The following is an 18721-nucleotide window of genomic DNA, read 5'->3' as shown; positions in this document are numbered from 1 at the left end:
AGCTATGTTGGCTTTCTGGGATCAGGTTCTTCTGCAGTAGGGTCATGGTGGCGCCAGTATCTCTCAGGCCATTGGCTACCTTTCCATTGACCCGGACAGTCTGCCTGTGTTGCTGTCTGTTGTCTCGGTTAGCTGCTTGGACTGGGTCAGCCTCGTGTAAGATGCCCCAATGTTCTTCCTCCTTAATACAGTGGGCAGCAGGCGTTGATGTACGGGAGGTCCCCATTGCTGACTTTCTTCAGGACTGGGACTGCCTGGCTGGATTTAAAGGGCAATCCTGTTTTCGGTGCCCAACCTGGTCACACCCGAAGCACCTCATGGGTTGGGAATAGTTCCGTGCGTTGAACCAGGGCTGCTGAGAGTAAGTGGCAGCTGGAGGTGGTGCTGTGGAACGGTATGACTGTGGTTGTGGTGTGGCAGCGGAAGGAGGTGCCACTGGTCGGTAATCCACACGGGCTGCTGGCTTGACCACCGGGTTATCCAGCTTGCGGGCATCGTTGTATTCGTCCACCAGGCGAGCTGCTTCGGGCAGGGTGAGGGGTCTCCGGTCACGGAAACACTCTCTGACCCCCGTGGTCAGCTTGTCATAGAAGTGCTCCAGCAGGAACAGCTGCAGCACTTCTCCGAATTCTTCCTGGCATCCAGAGACCCAGTGTGCTGCCGTCGATGTAAGCGGCATGCCCACTCGGTGTAGGAATCTTCACCTTGTTTTGTGGTGTCCTGAAATCGTCTACAGTATGCCTCTGGTGTGATGGCATACCTGGCTAGCTGGGCTTCTTTTACTAACCCATAGTCTGTAATGTCCTCATCTTGGATGGCCCAGAAGGCTTCACTGACCCGACCGGACAGTTTTCCGGATATAATGGTGACCCATTTGTCCATGGGTAACTGGTGTAGGGCACATTGCCGTTCAAAGTCGGCAAGGTACCCATCAATTTCTCCATCTGCTTCAAAGAACTGTTTAAATGCAGCAAAATGTACTTTCCTTTTGTCAGTTGTTGCCTACTGGCACTTCTGCTGCTGCGGCACCTCTTTGTTGAAGGTGCGGCCGGTTGGCATCCACGGCTGCTATAACCCTTCCTATGATTTCTGCCGTAGTATTAGGTCCATAATGTGCCAGGCGGATGGCAACAGCCCGATCAAAACTTGCCTCTTCGGGTGTCCTGTCTGTTACACTGGGTCTTTTGGTTATATCCATTTCGACTAGTTCTGCGATAATGTCTCTCTTCTTACGCTTGCTGGCCGGTCGGCCCCGGTTCTCCAATAAGTCCTTAAGGGTAGAGCGCTTTAGCTATTCATACAGTGCTTGTATTGGCTTGTGTCACTTTGTAGCTGTCCTTCTGGGCTGTGGGAATCATCCCGCCGCTTGACACCAGTTGTAACGGCACCCCAAGTATAGAAGATATTCTATACTTCCCAAATGTGAAGATATTCCCTTCCCAAATGTGACGGTAGTAGTCTGTATCACCGTCCAATATTCCCTTTTTCCCCATCGAAGAATATTCCCAATAATCCACAGGAATAAATATTGCTGGTATCGCAAAATAATCCACACATGAGCCAAAGCTTAATGCTGGAACAAGACTGATTTACTGGAAGCAACAGGCATCCAATTTATACAATAGCAGACTCCTCCTCTGGGCAAGGCTAGATAATTGAGTTTCAGCAACATACTAAACTCAATTATCTGCTGGCCAGAAACATTACATTTTTTAACATTTTTAGAAAAGTACTTTCTGCATAATATACAACTATAACAATTACATCCCTGGATAGCTGAAGATACTGGGAGTCACATATCCAAATCTCACGAAAATCCGTTCGGTAGTTTCAGTGTCGCATCGTGTGGAAGTTTGACCGGCTCGCTATGTGGTGGTATCCGATTTAGAGTTCCATGAAATCAGCAGCAAGAGCCGGTCTCCATTCGCGCCTAATTACACAAAAACTACCATACGAATATTGCAGCTTGTTATATGAAAATGCTCCCCTTGTTCGGTAGATTCAAACTCCCAAATGCCGGTTTGATTCGTTGAATGGAAAGTAGTCAGCCGGGACTTCCATAATGACCAGACGTTCGTGTGGTTGCCATGCCGAAAACAGTTCCAGGCAATTCATGCGTGAGTCCCACTGACCGCATTCGGGAGATTTAAGATGGCCGCCATCCTTTGTTCTCGCCACGTGTTCGTATGCCGAATGGCGGCCACCTAGGAACACTCAATTAAGTTGTGGTATTCACAACGTTTCAAATTCTGATTGCTACCCAGGGTGGTCTCCGTTCGGTAGAACGAATACATTCCTCAAACACATAGTAAAAATGAATCGGTTAAAAGCATTTAAACAGCAGGGAGAGGATATAACTGAAGGCACACAGGTAAGTATAAGGAAATCCTTCACAATGGCCCCCCTTTTTATCCATGCTCTGGCAGACCCAGTTGGACCTTTCCTGGTCCAGTAGGGTTGGCGGGAAATTCAAAGTTTAGTCTGATGCCAGGTCAGTTTGGCGTGACACTCCATCTGCGTTCCCGTTTTGCTTGCCTGGGCGATAATGTATAGTAAAATCATAGGGTTGTAGGGCAAGGCTCCAGCGCAGCCTGAGACCTGGTTGAGCCATACCAAAGGATTGTGGTCTGTGATAAGGGTGAAGGCACGACCATAGAGATATGGAGTGAGTTTTTGAGAGCCCAGACCAACGTCAGGCACTCTCTTTCTCAATGGTCGCATAACTGACCTCCCTTGGCAACAGCTTCTGACTTAGGTAGGCTACCAGGTGCTCTCCTCCATCCTCTCCGATCTGGCTTAATACTGCCCCCAGTCCAAACATTGAAGCGTCTGTGTGGACAATAAATCTTTTGTTAGGATCTGGGGTAGCTAACACCGGAGCATTAACAAGAGCATTCTTTAACGCTTGGAAAGCCACCTCACACATCCGGGGACCACAGGACTTGTCGGGGTAACTTCTTTTTGGTCTAGTCAGTCAGGGGTTTGGACAGGGCGCTATATTCCAGTACAAAGCGTCTGTAATAGCCGGTTGTTCCCAAGAAGGCCATGTTGGTACGGGGAGTGGGCCAATTAGCAACGGCCTCGAACTTAGCCGGCTCTGGCCGTTGCTTACCACCACCAACTCGGTGGCCCAAATATTGCACCTCCGCCATACCAATGTGACACTTGTCTGGTTTCAAGGTTAAACCGGCCCCCTTGATTCTGTCTAATACTGCCCCTACGTGTTCCAGGTGTGCCTTCCAAGTATTGCTGTAGATGGCGATATCGTCTAGGTAGGCACACGCATAATCCTGGAGACCTTCCAACAAAATGGCCGGAGCGTTCTTCATCCCGAATGGCATAACCCGCAAATTGTTATAGGCCGAATGGGGTGATGAAAGCCGACTTGGGTACCGCATCTTCTGCTAGGGGGATCTGCTAATATCCCTTACATAGGTTTATTGTGGTCAGATACTTCCCTGCAGAGATGCGGTCAAGCAGTTTGTCCATCCGTGGCATCGGATAGGCGTCTGTGACTGTCTTATTGAGCTGCCAGTAATCTACACAAAAGCAGGTCGTCCCGTCCTTTTTTGGCACTAAGACTACCGGTGAGGCCCAAGGACTGTCTGAATGTTCTATTACCCCTAGTCGAAGCATTTCGTCAATTTCTTTCCGCATCCCATCTCGGACAGCTTTGGGAATATGGTAGGGGGGTTGCCTTAGAGGCGCCTGCCCCGGTGTCTCTACTTTGTGGATGGCTAGTGGGGTATACCCGGGCTCCTGAGAGAACGTGGCCTGTTTGGCTTCTAGTAAGTGTATAGCCTGTGCCCTCTCTTGTGGCTGCAGCTGTTCTCCTAACTGAACTTTTTCTATCTGCCTTGTCTCTTCGTTATTTCCCAATAAGTCGGGTAGGGGTAGAGCCTCTGTGTCTTCTCCAGCTGGAGCACCGATGGCGGTCACCTCCTCAGCCCTCTCGTTATATGCTTTAAGCATGTTGATGTGAAATGTTTGTTTCGCATCTTCATCCTCGCAGCTAGCTATGGCGTAGGTGGTATCGCACACTTGTCCTATAACCTTATAGGGGCCCTGCCAGGCAGCCTGGAGCTTGTCAGTTCAGACTGGTCTTAGCACCATAACTTTTTGTCCAATCTGAAAGCTACGGTACCTAGCCCGTCAGTCGTACCATACTTTCTGGTGCTGCTGGGTCGCCTGGAGATTTTCCTGCAGCTCCAGCACATATGGCACAATCGGGGTCCCCTCTATCTCGGTCTGCCCTTCCCAGTGGTCCTTTATAAGATCTAGTGGCCCTCTCACCTGCCTCCCATATAGCAGTTCAAAGGGTGAGAACCCGGATTCCTGAGGCACCTCCCAGTATGCAAAGAGGAGGTGGGGCAGGAATCGCTCCCAATCTTTATAGGCTCTCGTGAACAGCATTTGCTTCAGTGTCCCGTTGAAGCGTTCACACAGGCCATTGGTCTGGGGTTAGTATGGGGAACTAGTCAGGGATTTAACTCTGCAGACTTTCCATATCTGCTGAGTCACCTCGGCCATGAACTGCGTACCCTGGTCGGATAAGACCTCTTTGGGAAATCCCACTCGAGAGAATATCTTGACCAGGGCATCAGCCACCGTCTCAGCCTGGATATTAGAAAGGGCTACAGCTTCGGGGTAATGAGTTGCATAATCCACCACGGTAAGGATATAGCGCTTACCGGAGCGGCTAGGCTGGGCCAGGGGTCCTATGAGGTCTATGGCTACTCTCGTGAAAGGTTCTTCTATTATTGGCATAGAAACCAGTTTGGCTTTCGGGTGGTCTCCCTTTTCACCTATAAATTGACACACCTTGCACGTCTGGCATACGAATGTTGCAGCCTGTTATATAAAAATGCTCCCCTTGTTCGGTAGATTCAAACTCCCGAATGCCGGTTTGATTTGTTGAATGGAAAGTAGTCAGCCGGGACTTCCATAATGACCGGACGTTTGCGTGGTTGCCATGCTGAAAACAGTTCCAGGCAATTCATGCTGTTACAAAACTGTTACAGACAAACATTGTGATATTCTTTATTATATGAGGCTTCGGTACTTTACATTTTATATTGTACTCACGAAAGGATTACGTGCACTGATTCGTGAAACGAACAACAGACCACCCGGTCCCTGGTGTGTGCCGCCACTTAACCCCGGTCACCTTTCTTACTACCGAATGGCCAACCACCATACTGGAGGAGTGTGTTACCAATTGATCGCCCAGAGCAGGTTAATTGACGGCCTCAGGGCATTCCCATTCGTGCCTTATCTCCCGATCATCTAACTACCGAAAGGGTCACGGACGGGGACCACCTACAGCCTGGTGTGTGGCCTCAATTAGAGTGTGGAATTTTGCGGTTAACCGCAGGTTAAGTACCTCCTTCACGGCGGTCTACGTTCGGCGCCCAAACAGCTGAAACATCCAGCCAGAGAGCGGGGATTCATGCACAACTCTGGCCGGTACCCGTTCCACGAGTTTGATGCCGAGGTCCCGCTGCCTATTGAAACATGCAAAAACATGGCCGCTATCTCAGGTTCAGGAACCAAATATGCAAACGGACTTTATAACGAATAAACTGAGCATATGGTTCGTGGGTTTGAGGCCCTCTTCGGTGAACTTTTACATCCAGACTGGGGCTATAGAATGAATGGTAGAAGTCCCGAATTCTAACAAATAATGTGAAAGTTATGTATTTTTAACCTGTTTTTTGAGTGTAATAAAAACGTGGTATTTAGGCGCTTGGAGATAAAAAACGTTGGACTCATTATCTCCAAGCTGGGCGGCAACAAATTCAAACGATGCCTTGTATGCTGATTGGTTTATCCCTGGACCTGAGATTTTGCATAAATACCGATCCCTGTGTGCCATTAAAGCCAGTTCTTGTTTGACCTTCAAATCGCAGCCTCGACTCGTTTTGTGGGGGAAAGAGTATCCTAGCTGTATAATAGCTAGTAGGATTGTTCTACATTTGCAGGATTCATATGGACTACTAGCTGCAGCGGCTCTTCTCACTCTACACTGGGATCCAGATTATCCAAGTGGTCCAGCTTCCAGCTAGCCTGGGAGTAACCGTAACACATGCGTTAGTCCCGCTGACCGCATTCGGGAGATTTAAGATGGCCGCCATCCTTTGTTCTCTCAACGTGTTCGTATGCCGAATGGCGGCCACCTAGGAACACTCAATTAAGTTGCGGTTTTCACAACGTTCCAAATTCTGATTGCTACCCAGGGTGGTCTCCGTTTGGTAGAACGAATACATTCCTCAAACACATAGTAAAAACAAATCAGTTAAAAGCATTTAAACAGCAGGGAGAGGATAAAATACAAAAGCACACAGGTAAGTATATGGAAATCCTTCACACCAAACACGAAGGCAGCTACCGAACAGTCCAATCAGCTGAACAAGCAAGCATACGAATAATATCAAGTACGAGACTATGTTCTGTATTGAGGGTCAAGCAGGAATCTGGTTTAATGTGGGCTACACGCCCGCCTATTATGCAGGTCTTCCACACTCCCATAGGGGACCTGGTGGAAAACTGTGACAAGAATAGTAAAGTAGCCAATCACAGTGTGACAGACATAATCACTCCCCTGTAACTGTATTGGACAGTCCTCTCTATCCTGGAGATAATTAGGAAGTAACTCAATTATCTCAGAGGATAGAGCCTAACCTCCAATTTATACAGTGTAACAGAAATGCATAAAAATATATAATACCCACAATTAACGTATACCCAGTATAGATGTTGCGAACATAAAATTTTCCGTTCGCGAACGGCGAACGCGGATTTCCGCAAAAGTTTGCGAACGGGCGAACCGGGCGAACCGCCATAGACTTCAATAGGCAGGCGAATTTTAAAACCAACAGGGACTCTTTCTGGCCACAATAGTGATGGAAAAGTTGTTTCAAGTGGACTAACACCTGGCCTGTGGCATGCCGGAGGGGGGTCCATGGCAAAACTCCCATGGAAAATTACATAGTTGATGCAGAGTCTGGTTTTAATCCATAAAGGGTTGGATACCAAGCTAGACATGTCCCGTTCCTTGTCCTCACTGATGTCATTGAAGGTCTCTTCCTCCACCCAGCCACGTACAACACCAAGGGTCCCTGAAAGGTGACAACAAGCCCCCTGGGACACCTGCTGTGTTTGGTCTTCCACCTCCTCAAAGCCACCTTCCTCCTCTGAATCCTCCTCTTCAGACTCCTCTCTCTGCATTGCCTCTCTTTGCGTTATTATAAGGTGTGTTAAGTAGTACTATTCCTATCAGTTTAATCCCTGTTACGTCCCCTATCAGGGGACATGTATATGGCATCGATTTTAGGAACCGGGAGATGGAAAAAAGATGCTTGGTCGGTCCTCCTACTTCAAATTTGGGGCACTGCGCGTGCAATCTAATGTGCCACCAGATAGGAGTGGTGTGTTAAGTAGTACTATTCTTATCAGTAGTGATGTCACGAACATAACATTTTCCGTTCGCGAATGGCGAACGCGAACTTCCGCAAATGTTCGCGAACGGGCAAACCGGGCGAACCGCCATAGACTTCAATAGGCATGCAAATTTTAAAACCCACAGGGACTCTTTCTGGCCACAATAGTGATGGAACAGTTGTTTCAAGGGGACTAACACCTGGACTGTGGCATGCCGGAGGGGGATCCATGGCAAAACTCCCATGGAAAATTACATAGTTGATGCAGAGTCTGGTTTTATCCATAAAGGGCATAAATCACCTTACATTCCTAAATTGTTTGGAATAACGTGCTTTAAAACATCAGGTATGATGTTGTATCGATCAGATAGTGTAAGGGTTACGCCCGCTTCACAGTGACAGACCAAACTCCCCGTTTAACGCACCGCAAACAAACGCAAACAGTCCATTTGCACAACCGCAAACTCCCCATTTGCACAAGGTTGGATACCAAGCTAGCCATGTCCCGTTCCTTGTCCTCACTGATGTCATTGAAGGTCTCTTCCTCCACCCAGCCACGTACAACACCAAGGGTCCCCGAAAGGTGACAACACGCCCTCTGTGTTTTTTTTTTTTAAATGTACACTACTATTACACCAGATATGAGTTGCACTGGCAGGCCCTGAAACACACACGTGTGAAGGAAACTGACTGCTATTATTTCACAGTCAAATTTCTAGTTTTTTTTTTTTTTAATGTACAGTACTGTTACACCAGATATGAGTTGCACTAGTGTGACACTGTGCCCTGGCAGGCCCTGAAACGCACACGTGTGAAGGAAACTGACTGCTATTATATTACAGTCAAAAAAGTGTGTGTTTTTTTTAAATGCAAGCTATTGTGACACCAGATATGAGTGGTGGCACTGGGCAAGTGGGCACAGTATACGCTGTGAGCCTGACACACACGCTGGCAGGCAGGCAACTGCAATTAGATTACACAGGAAAAAAAAAAAAAAAGCAGACTGATGTTAAAGCCCTAAAAAGGGCTTTTTGGGGTGCTGTCTTTACAGCAGAGATCAGATGAGTCCTTCAGGACTGTAGTGGACACTGAATACACTAGCCTAGCTATCAATTTCCCTATTAAATCAGCAGCAGCTACACTGTCCCTCCTCTCACTAAGAATGCAGCTTCCGGGGGGCGGGGCCTAGCTGTCATGGAGGAAAGATGCACTTTGTGTGAGCTCCCTCAATATCTCACTTTAGCAGCTATCAACAAGCAAATTTCACCCCAGAAGGGGATGACCCAGCAATGTTGCTCCTACCTGACCGACCCGACATGCATAATAGTGGTCAGCAACTCGACAGAGTCTTACTTACCTTCGCGTGGCAAGTATGGCCTGGTGCTCACCGGGTGGGAGAGGAGGCCGATCTCCTGAACCTGGGATGCCCAGGTGCAGCTACTTCCCGGCAGGAGCTCCGTTACCCCCCCCTCGGACCGGTGGGGGTTATCCCGGTCCACCCCTGAGTGGCTCTCTGGAGCAAATGGACGCACAGAGCACAGCCGCCCAGGCTGACATACTCATCTGCGACTCTCCCAATATGGCGGCAGCCGCGTGTCCTCCTGGTACCAGCAAAGCATGGCAGGATATTGAGTCTAAGCCCCTATCATGGGACGTGTATATGGCATCGATTTTAGGAACCGGGAGATGGAAAAAGATGCTTGTTTGGTCCTCCTACTTCAAATTTGGGGCACTGCGCGTGTAATCTAATGTGCCACCAGATAGGAGTGGTGTGTTAAGTAGTACTATTCTTATCAGTTTAATCCCTGTTACGTCCCCCTCATCAGGCCTTTTTAGTCGAATGTATCGCCCACTGCCAGTCCCTTCGGGATCCATCCCTCATTCATCTTAATAAAGGTGAGGTAATCTAGACTTTTTTGACCTAGGCGACTTCTCTTCTCAGTGACAATACCTCCTGCTGCACTGAAGGTCCTTTCTGACAGGACACTTGAAGCGGGGCAGGCCAGAAGTTCTATCGCAAATTGGGATAGCTCAGGCCACAGGTCAAGCCTGCACACCCAGTAGTCAAGGGGTTCATCGCTCCTCAGAGTGTCGATATCTGCAGTTAAGGCGAGGTAGTCTGCTACCTGTCGGTCGAGTCGTTCTCTGAGGGTGGACCCCAAAGGGCTGTGGCGATGCGTAGGACTTAAAAAGCTCTGCATGTCTTCCATCAACAACACGTCTGTAAGGCGTCCTGTCCTTGCCGGCGTGGTCGTGGGAGGAGGAGGATTACTTTCACCTCTTCCCCTGTTAGAATCCCGTTGTGCTGTGACATCACCCTTATACGCTGTGTAAAGCATACTTTTTAATTTATTTTGGAACTGCTGCATCCTTTCCGACTTGCGGTAATTCGGTAACATTTCAGGCACTTTCTGCTTATACCGGGGGTCTAGTAGTGTGGACACCCAGTACAGGTCGTTCTCCTTCAGCCATTTTATACGACGGTCCCTCAACAGGCACGACAGCATGAAAGACCCCATTTGCACAAGGTTGGATGCCGAGCTACTCATGTCCCATTCCTCGTCCTCAGTGATCTCACTGAAGGTATGTTCTTCCCCCCAGCCACGTACAACACCACGGGTACCAGATAGGTGACAACGAGCACCCTGTCTTCCTCCTCTTCCTCAAAGCCACATTCCTCCTCTGACTCATCTTCCTCCCAATCCTCTTCCAGCGTTGCCGCAGGTCCAGCAAGCGATGCTGATAAGGCTGTTTCTGGTGGTGATGGTGACCACAACTCTTCCTCTTCCTCTTCACGCTCATCTATGGCCTGATCCAGCACTCTTCGCAGGGCACGCTCCAGGAAGAAAACAAATGGTATGATGTCGCTGATGGTGCCTTTGGTGCGACTGACTAGGTTTGTCACCTCCTCAAAAGGACGCATGAGCCTACAGGCATTGCGCATGAGCATCCAGTAACGTGGCAAAAAAATTCCCTGCTCCGCAGAGGCTATCCTAGCACCCCGGTCATACAAATAGTCATTAACGGCTTTTTCTTGTTGGAGCAGGCAGTCGAACATTAGGAGTGTTGAATTCCAACGTGTCGGGCTGTCGCAAATCAAGTGCCTCACTGGCCTGTTGTTTCGCCGCTGGATATCTGAAAAGTGCGCCATGGCCATGTAGGAACGCCTGAAATGGCCACACACCTTCCTGGCCTGCTTCAGGACGTCCTGTAAGCCTGGGTACTTATGCACAAAGCGCTGTACGATCAGATTACAAACATGTGCCATGCACGGCACATGTGTCAACTTGCCCAACTTCAATGCCGCTAACAAATTTCTTCCATTGTCACAAACCACTTTGCAAATATCCAGTTGCTGCGGAGTCAGCCACTTTTCCACTTGTGCGTTCAGGGCGGACAGGAGTGCTTGTCCGGTGGTGCTCTCTGCTTTCAAGCAAGTGACACTGCCGTATCCGGGATGTGGAATAGTACCTGGGGAGCTGGGGGGGTGCCGTTGATGTGGAGCAAGACGCAGCAGAAGAGGACTCAGCCGAGGAGGTTATGGAAGAGGATGGAGTAGGAGGAGTAGAGGAGGTGGCAGCAGGACTGCCTGCAAGTCGTGGCGGTGTCACCAACTCATCTGCAGAGCCATGCATTCCATGCTTGGCAGCAGTCAGCAGGTTTACCCAATGCACAGTGTAGGTGATATACCTGCTCTGACCATGCTTTGCAGACCAGGTATCAGTGGTCAGATGAACCCTTGCCCCAACACTGTGTGCCAGACATGCCATTACTTCCTTTTGCACAGTCGAGTACAGGTTGGGGATTGCCTTTAGTGCAAAGAAATTTCGTCTGGGTACCTTCCACTGCGGTGTCCCAATAGCTACAAATTTTTTGAACGCCTCAGACTCCACCAGCTTGTCCGGTAAAAGCTGGCGGGCTAATAGTTCGGACAAGCCAGCTGCCAGATGCTGGGCAAGGGGGTGACTTTCTGACATTGGCTTCTTACGCTCAAACATGTCCTTGACAGACACATGACTGTGGGCAGATGAGCGGGAGACGGAGTGGCGGATGGTTGAGAGGGGCAAGGAGGACAGCAGTGGTTGACGTGGCTGAAGATGCTGGACCAGGAGGAGGATGGCGGCTTAGAGTAGGCGTGCTGGTTGTACTTATGTGTTGATCCCATAGGCGTTTGTGATGTGAGATCATGTGCCTACGCAAAGCAGTTTTACCTAGGTGGGTGTTGGACTTCCCACGACTCAGTTTCTTTTGGCACAGGTTGCAAATGGCATCGCTGTTGTCAGAGGCAGACACACAAAAAAAATGCCACACTGCTGAGTTCTGCAATGACGGCATTCTGGTGGTGGACACAGCATGCGTTGATTGGCGTGCTGTCGGGCTGACCCTGGGTGCCGATGCATGCTGTCTGACTGTGCCACTAGCTCCTTGCATCGTCCTCCCCCTGCTTCCAACTCGTCTCCTCCTCCTCTCTGTCTCCCCATCTGAACTTTCGCCCTGTTCTTCTTCTTGCCGAGCGGGCACCCATGTGACATCCATGGACGCATCATCATCATCAACTGCTTCACTTATATCTGACAACTCAGCAAAGGAAGCAGCAGCGGGTACAACATCATCATCATCACACCGTACGTCCATGTGTGTAATGCTGCCTGCCTGAGACATATCCCTGTTATCTACATCCTCTGGCAATAATGGTTGCGCATCACTCATTTCTTCAAATGGATGTGTGAATAACTCCTCTGACATACCAAGTAAAGCGGCTGTGGTGCTATTTTTGGTGGTGGCGGCAGGCGGGTGAGTGGTATCTTGAGAGGTGCCTGAAGCTAAGCTGGAGGAGGATGGTGCATCAAGGTTCCTAGCGGAAGCTGTGGAAGATTGGGTGTCCTGTGTTAGCCAGTCAACTATGTCCTCAGAACTTTTCAAGTTCAGGGTACGTGGCCTCTGAAAACTCAGCATTATTCTAGGGCCAAAGGGAATCACAGCACCACGACCACGATGGCCCCTGCGGGGTGGCCTGCCTCTGCCTGTCATTTTGAGAGTACACGCTGTAGGCCTGACACCCGCTTGAAGACAACTAACTGCTATTCAATCTATAACAGTGAAGAAAGTTTTTGGTTTTAAATGCACGCTATTGTGACACCAGATATGAGTGGCAACTGTCAAAGTACACTGGCAGGGGACTGCAGGGCACACGCTGAAGGCCTGAAACACCCGCTTTAAGGACACTGACTGCTATTAGCTTACACTGGAAAACTTTTTTGCTTTGTAAAAGCATGCTACAGAGACACCAGATATGAGTGGCAACTGTCAAACTACACTGGCAGGGGTCTGCAGGGCACACGCTGAAGGAAGGCCTGACACACCCGCTTTAAGGACACTGACTGCTATTAGCTTACACTGGAAAACTTTTTTTCTTTGTAAAAGCACGCTACAGAGACACCAGATATGAGTGGCAACTGTCAAAGTACACTGGCAGGGGTCTGCAGGGCACATGCTGAAGGAAGGCCTGACACACCCGCTTTAAGGACACTGACTGCTATTAGCTTACACTGGAAACCTTTATTTCTTTGTAAAAGCACGCTACAGAGACACCAGATATGAGTGGCAACTGTCAAAGTACACTGGCAAGGGACTGCAGGGCACATGCTGAAGGCCTGAAACACCCGCTTTAAGGACACTGACTGCTATTAGCTTACACTGGAAAACTTTTTTGCTTTGTAAAAGCACGCTACAGAGACACCAGATATGAGTGGCAACTGTCAAACTACACTGGCAGGGGTCTGCAGGGCACACGCTGAAGGAAGGCCTGACACAGCCGCTTTAAGGACACTGACTGCTATTAGCTTACACTGGAAACCTTTTTTTCTTTGTAAAAGCACGCTACAGAGACACCAGATATGAGTGGCAACTGTCAAAGTACACTGGCAGGGGTCTGCAGGGCACACGCTGAAGGCCTGAAACACCCGCTTTAAGGACACTGACTGCTATTAGCTTACACTGGAAAACTTTTTTTCTTTGTAAAAGCACGCTATACAGACACCAGATATGAGTGGCAAATGTCAAAGTACTCTGGCAGGGGTCTGCAGGGCACACGCTGAAGGCCTGAAATACCCGCTTTAAGGACACTGGCTGCTATTAACTCACACTGGAAACCTTTTTTTCTTTGTAAAAGCACGCTACAGAGACACCAGATATGAGTGGCAACTGTCAACACATTGTGGTCCAACGGCATCAGATTCCACTGGGGTTTCCGAACAAAATGTTGTTAACAAAAGACAGCTCCACACAAGTTATAACATCACCGGAGGAAGAGATAAGAAAACTGCGGCTCTGGGGAAACACAGAAAAAGAACTGGAACCGCAGGCTTCACCAGCTTGTCATTTGCAGCTTGAATAGAGTAGAGCTACCCCCACGAAAAAACCTCACTAAAAGACTGCAATTATAAAACAAAAGCAAGCATGTTGTACCTGCACACAGCTTGTTAATCTGTTTTCTACCTTCCCATCATGTTTTAATGCAACCTGAATATTAACCCCTTCAGGACGGAGTCAATAGTGCACGTTCTGATCAAAACAAAACGTAAACAAAAACTGGAATTTGCGCTATGTGTCTGTTCACCCGTAGTTCCCCTCTTTCAAATTATATGCACCCACACTTATTATATATCATTTTGTTCAGGAGAAACAGGGCTTTAATCTATCATTAACTATTCATATATGGAACATCATTTATTATGAATAAAAGTAAAAAAAATGTGAGAAAATAAGATTTTCTTTTAAATTTGCATTTCCGTCTGACATTTTAACTGTGAATGTCATAATACTGTTAGGTTTTACTGCAAAAAAAATGCACATATTTGTAATCAGCGATGTCTCACGAGTACAACAGTACCCCCCATTAACAGGTTTTATGTTGTTTTGGAAAGTTACAGGGTCAAATATAGAACATTACATTTTCAAATTGAAATTTGCCAGATTGGTAATGTTACCTTTGAGACGGTGTGGTAGCCCAGGAATGAGAATTACCCCCATAATTGCATACTATTTGAAAAAGTAGACAAGCCAAGGTATTGAAAGTGGGGTATGTTTAGTCTTTTTTAGTAGCCACTTAGTCACAAACACTGGCCAAAGTTAGCGTTCATATTTGTTTTTGTGTGAAAAAAGCAAAAAACGAATATTTGGCCAGTGTTTGTGACTAAGTGGCTACTAATAAAGACTGGACATACCCCACTTGCAATACCTCGGGTTGTCTACTTTTGCAAATGGTATGCCATCATGGGGGTAATTCTCATTCCTGGGCTACCATACGCTCTCAAAGGCAACATAACCAATCTGGCAAATTTCAATGTGAAAAAAATGAAATGCAAGCCTTATATGTGACTCTCTAACGTTCCAAAACACCATAAAACCTGTACATGGGGGGTACTGTTATTCTCGGGAGACTTCACTAAACACAAATATTAGTGTTTTAAAACAGTAAAACATATTACAACAATAATATAGACCATAAAAGTGCAGTTCGCTTGTAAAAAATGCAAAAAACGTCACTTTTACTTAAAATATCATCGTTGTAATACAATTTACCAGTTTGAAACACGAATATTTGAGTTCAGCGAAGTCTCCCGAGTAAAACAGTACCCCCTATGTACAGGTTTTATGGTGTCTTGGAGAGTTACAGGGTCAAATATAGTGCTTGCGAATTAAATTCTCTGCACTTTCTCCCTGTGTTGTCATGCATGTCAATCAAATTTTAATTAATCAAATCACATAATTACGTTAAAAGATTATTTAAATACACATGTAGAATTTTAATATATATGCATTTATAGGTATTTAAATTCTACGTGTATACTGATGTAATCTTTTATGTAATTATATGTATTTATCTATATATATATATTTGTGGTTATTTGTATTTTATATATATATAGATATATATAGAATGTCATTCTAAGTGTATTTTGTTACCGATATATATATATTAATAACAAAATACAGTTAGAATGAAATTACATATGCATATATAATTTATATTAAATTTTGTTTCAATATTTAATTTATTTATTTTATTATTTAATTTATTTATTATTTTAATTATACGTATTTATATATAATATATATATGTACATCTATTATATATATAATATATATACATATTATATATATGTAACGTCATTCTAAGTGTATTTTAATATTAATATATATACTTATATTAATATTAAAATACACTTTGTATGACGTTACATATATATAATATGTATATATATTATATATATAATATATATACATATTATATATATATAAAAATATATTTAATTTATTTTTACACTTGTCTTTTATTTATTTTTTATACTTCCCACCAGCAGGGGGACTGTCTGATATTTCAAACAGTCCCCCTGCTGGCAGATCCACAGCCAGCTATAGGGGGCCATGTGATCGCTCTTTGAGAGCGATCACATGGCCCCCGGGGGCCTCATTTGCCGTGGGAGGGCTGCCTGGGCTGTGAGGCAGTCCTCCCGAAGCGGATCGCGGCGGAGGTAAGTATAACTTACCTCCTGGGGCTGCAAGCCGTTACGGCGTGCTATGCCGTCATAACGGCTTTAAAGCCCACTTAACCCGTGACGGCATAGCACGCCGTAACGGCGTTAAGGGGTTAAGCACATATGGTTGAACTTTCCCATAGTAGGAGCCAATGTAAATGACCTGCTAAGCGTTATTACTGTTAATCTATTTTCTACTCTCCCAGCTAATGATCTAAAGCAACCTGCATATTAAGCAACATATAGTTCAACGTTCCTATAGTAAGAGACCATGTAAATTACCTGCTTAATCTATTTTCTACTCTTCCACCTACTACTGTTAATCTATTTTCTACTCTTCCACCTAATGATCTAAAGCAACCTGCATATTAAGCAACATATAGTTCAACTTTCCTATAGTAAGAGACCATGTAAATTACCTGCTAAGGGTTATTACTGTTAATTTGTTTTCTACTTTCCCACTAATGAGCTAAAGCAACCTGCATATTGAGCAACATAAGGATAAATCTTTCTCTAGTAAGAGACCATGTAAATTAACTACTAAGGATTATTACTGGTAACTGTTTTCTACTTTCCCACCTAATAGGTTACACCAACCTGCATATTAAGCAACATAAAGTTCCATCTCTCTATGGTAAGAGACCATGTAAATTAACTGCCTAGGATTATTACTGGTAACCTGCTTTCTACTTTCCCACCTAATGGGTTACAGCAACCTGCATATTAAGCAACATAAGGTTCAATCTCTCTATGGTAAGAGACCATGTAAATTAACTACTAAGAATTATTACTGCTAATCTGCTTTCTACTCCCCCTCCTAATGATGTAAGCAACATGTAGTTTAAATTTCCCACAGTAAAAGACCATGTAAATTACCTGCTAAGGGTTATTACTGCTAATTAATCTCCACTCTTCCAATCTTATGACCCAAAGCAACCTGCATATTACGCAACATAAATATGCTAAGTGCAACTGTAGGAACAGTCAAGTAACTAATACACCATACCTCCCCAGGAAAGGGGAAAGCCACCAAAGAGCTGATGTACTGACTCAATTAAAAAAAAAAAAATTTGCATTATATAGTTGATAAATATGAGTTAATAGATGTCGTCTGTGTGACACGCCAGGGCAATTAGACCATTGGAGGGAGATTATTGGGATATTTGGACAGTCAGGCATACTATAGCACTAGTGCAGTGTCTAAGAGGCCCATGGCACTCACAGACGTACAATGCCTAGAGTGCTGCACAGGTGACACAAAGCAAAAGTTTTAGATCTAAAGTTTTCTACACCACAAGTTATAAATATGTAATGTATAATATGCTATGTTAGAGATTGTCTTCAACACCTAGGATATACAAGGTATAAATACATAAGGTATAATAAGTTTCAAACTTAAGATTTTTCTTTTTTATACCACAAGCAGGGGCGGGCTGGGCCGGGGGGCAGGGAGGCAATTGCCCCCCAGGCCACCCTAAATCCTGTTAAGACCGGCCGCGGCGGGCCGGCCCTTTAAATGCTGCAGCTGCCTGAGCGCTCTATAAAGAGCGGACCGGAGAGCAGCTCGGCCATGCTACAGGGGAGGGGGTAAGAAGAAGGGGAGGGGGGTTTCAACTACACCGGAGACTTGATGGGGTCTTTGTCTTACTGTCTGGTGTGTGGGTTTGACCATCTCCTGCCTTATTTCTACATTATATACATGACAATCTTACTTGTACATCGCTGCATACGAGACGAGCATCGCTGCTCCAGCAAGTATGGCAAAGGCTGGAAGCTGTACACCGATGCTGTGCTGTATCGTCTAATACCAGGAGTATTTTAAGATCCCCTTAGTTGGCGATGAAACCGATCAGATCCCCCAAGGGCTGTTTGATACATTTTGGACAATAACTACTTTCTTGTAAAGCATTTTTGGTCTGTCGCACCTCGTGTGATAGACCTCTTGGACCTGCGATTCTAGAAATGAATGTAAATTGTACTTTTTAAGCGCACACCAAGTTCTGGACTCCCTAACTCAACTTTCACTTTCTTACCTATACATTTCCTTTTAGCAAACCAACAGAATTTGTTCTAAATAAAATGAAAGTTTTGTAGTTAAAAAAAAAAAAAAAAGAAGAGGGGGGGAGGTAAGAAGAGGGGGGAGCTAAGAAGAGGGGGGGAGCTAAGAAGAGGGGGAGAGTAAGAAGTGGGGGGGAGAGTAAGAAGAGGAGAGGGGGGAGAGTAAGAAGAGGGGGGGAGAAAGAAGAGGGGAGGGGGGAGTAAGAAGAGGGGGGAGTAAGAAGAGGGGAGGGGGAGTAGGAAGAAGGGAGGGGGTAAGAAGAGGGGAGAGGGGAGTAAGAAGAAGGGGGGAGTAAGAGGAGGGGGAGTAAGAAGAGGGGGGGAGTAAGAAGAGGGGAGGGGGGGAGTAAGAAGAGGGGAGGGGGTGTAAGAAGAGGGGAGGGGGGGTAAGAGGGGAGAGGGGAGTAAGAAGAGGGGGGAGTAAGAGGGGAGGGGGGAGTAAGAGGAGGGGAGTAGGAGGAGGGGGAAGTAAGAAGAGAGGGGGAGTAAGAAGAGGCGAGGGGGGAGAGTAAGAAGAAGAGGGGAGGGGGGATAATAAGAGGGGGAGTAAGAGGGGAGGGGGGAGTAAGGGGAGGGGCGGAGTAAGAGGAGGGGGGAGTAAGAAGAGGGGAGGGGGAGTAAGAAGAGGGGGATTAAGAAGAGGGGAGGGGGAAGTGTAAGAAGGAGGGGAGAAAAGAAAAAGAG

General features: G+C 46.4%; 1 protein-coding gene across 1 annotated transcript in view; it reads right to left on the bottom strand.

Annotated features, from left to right (window-relative positions):
- ADCY1 (adenylate cyclase 1) overlaps positions 1 to 18721 on the bottom strand; it is a 1733599-nt gene that overhangs the window by 221596 nt on the left and 1493282 nt on the right. The window lies entirely within an intron of this gene.

Source organism: Pelobates fuscus, chromosome 4 (assembly GCF_036172605.1).
Source record: "Pelobates fuscus isolate aPelFus1 chromosome 4, aPelFus1.pri, whole genome shotgun sequence".
In the NCBI taxonomy this organism is placed as follows: domain Eukaryota; kingdom Metazoa; phylum Chordata; class Amphibia; order Anura; family Pelobatidae; genus Pelobates; species Pelobates fuscus.
This window is presented reverse-complemented; position numbering and strand designations above follow the sequence as displayed.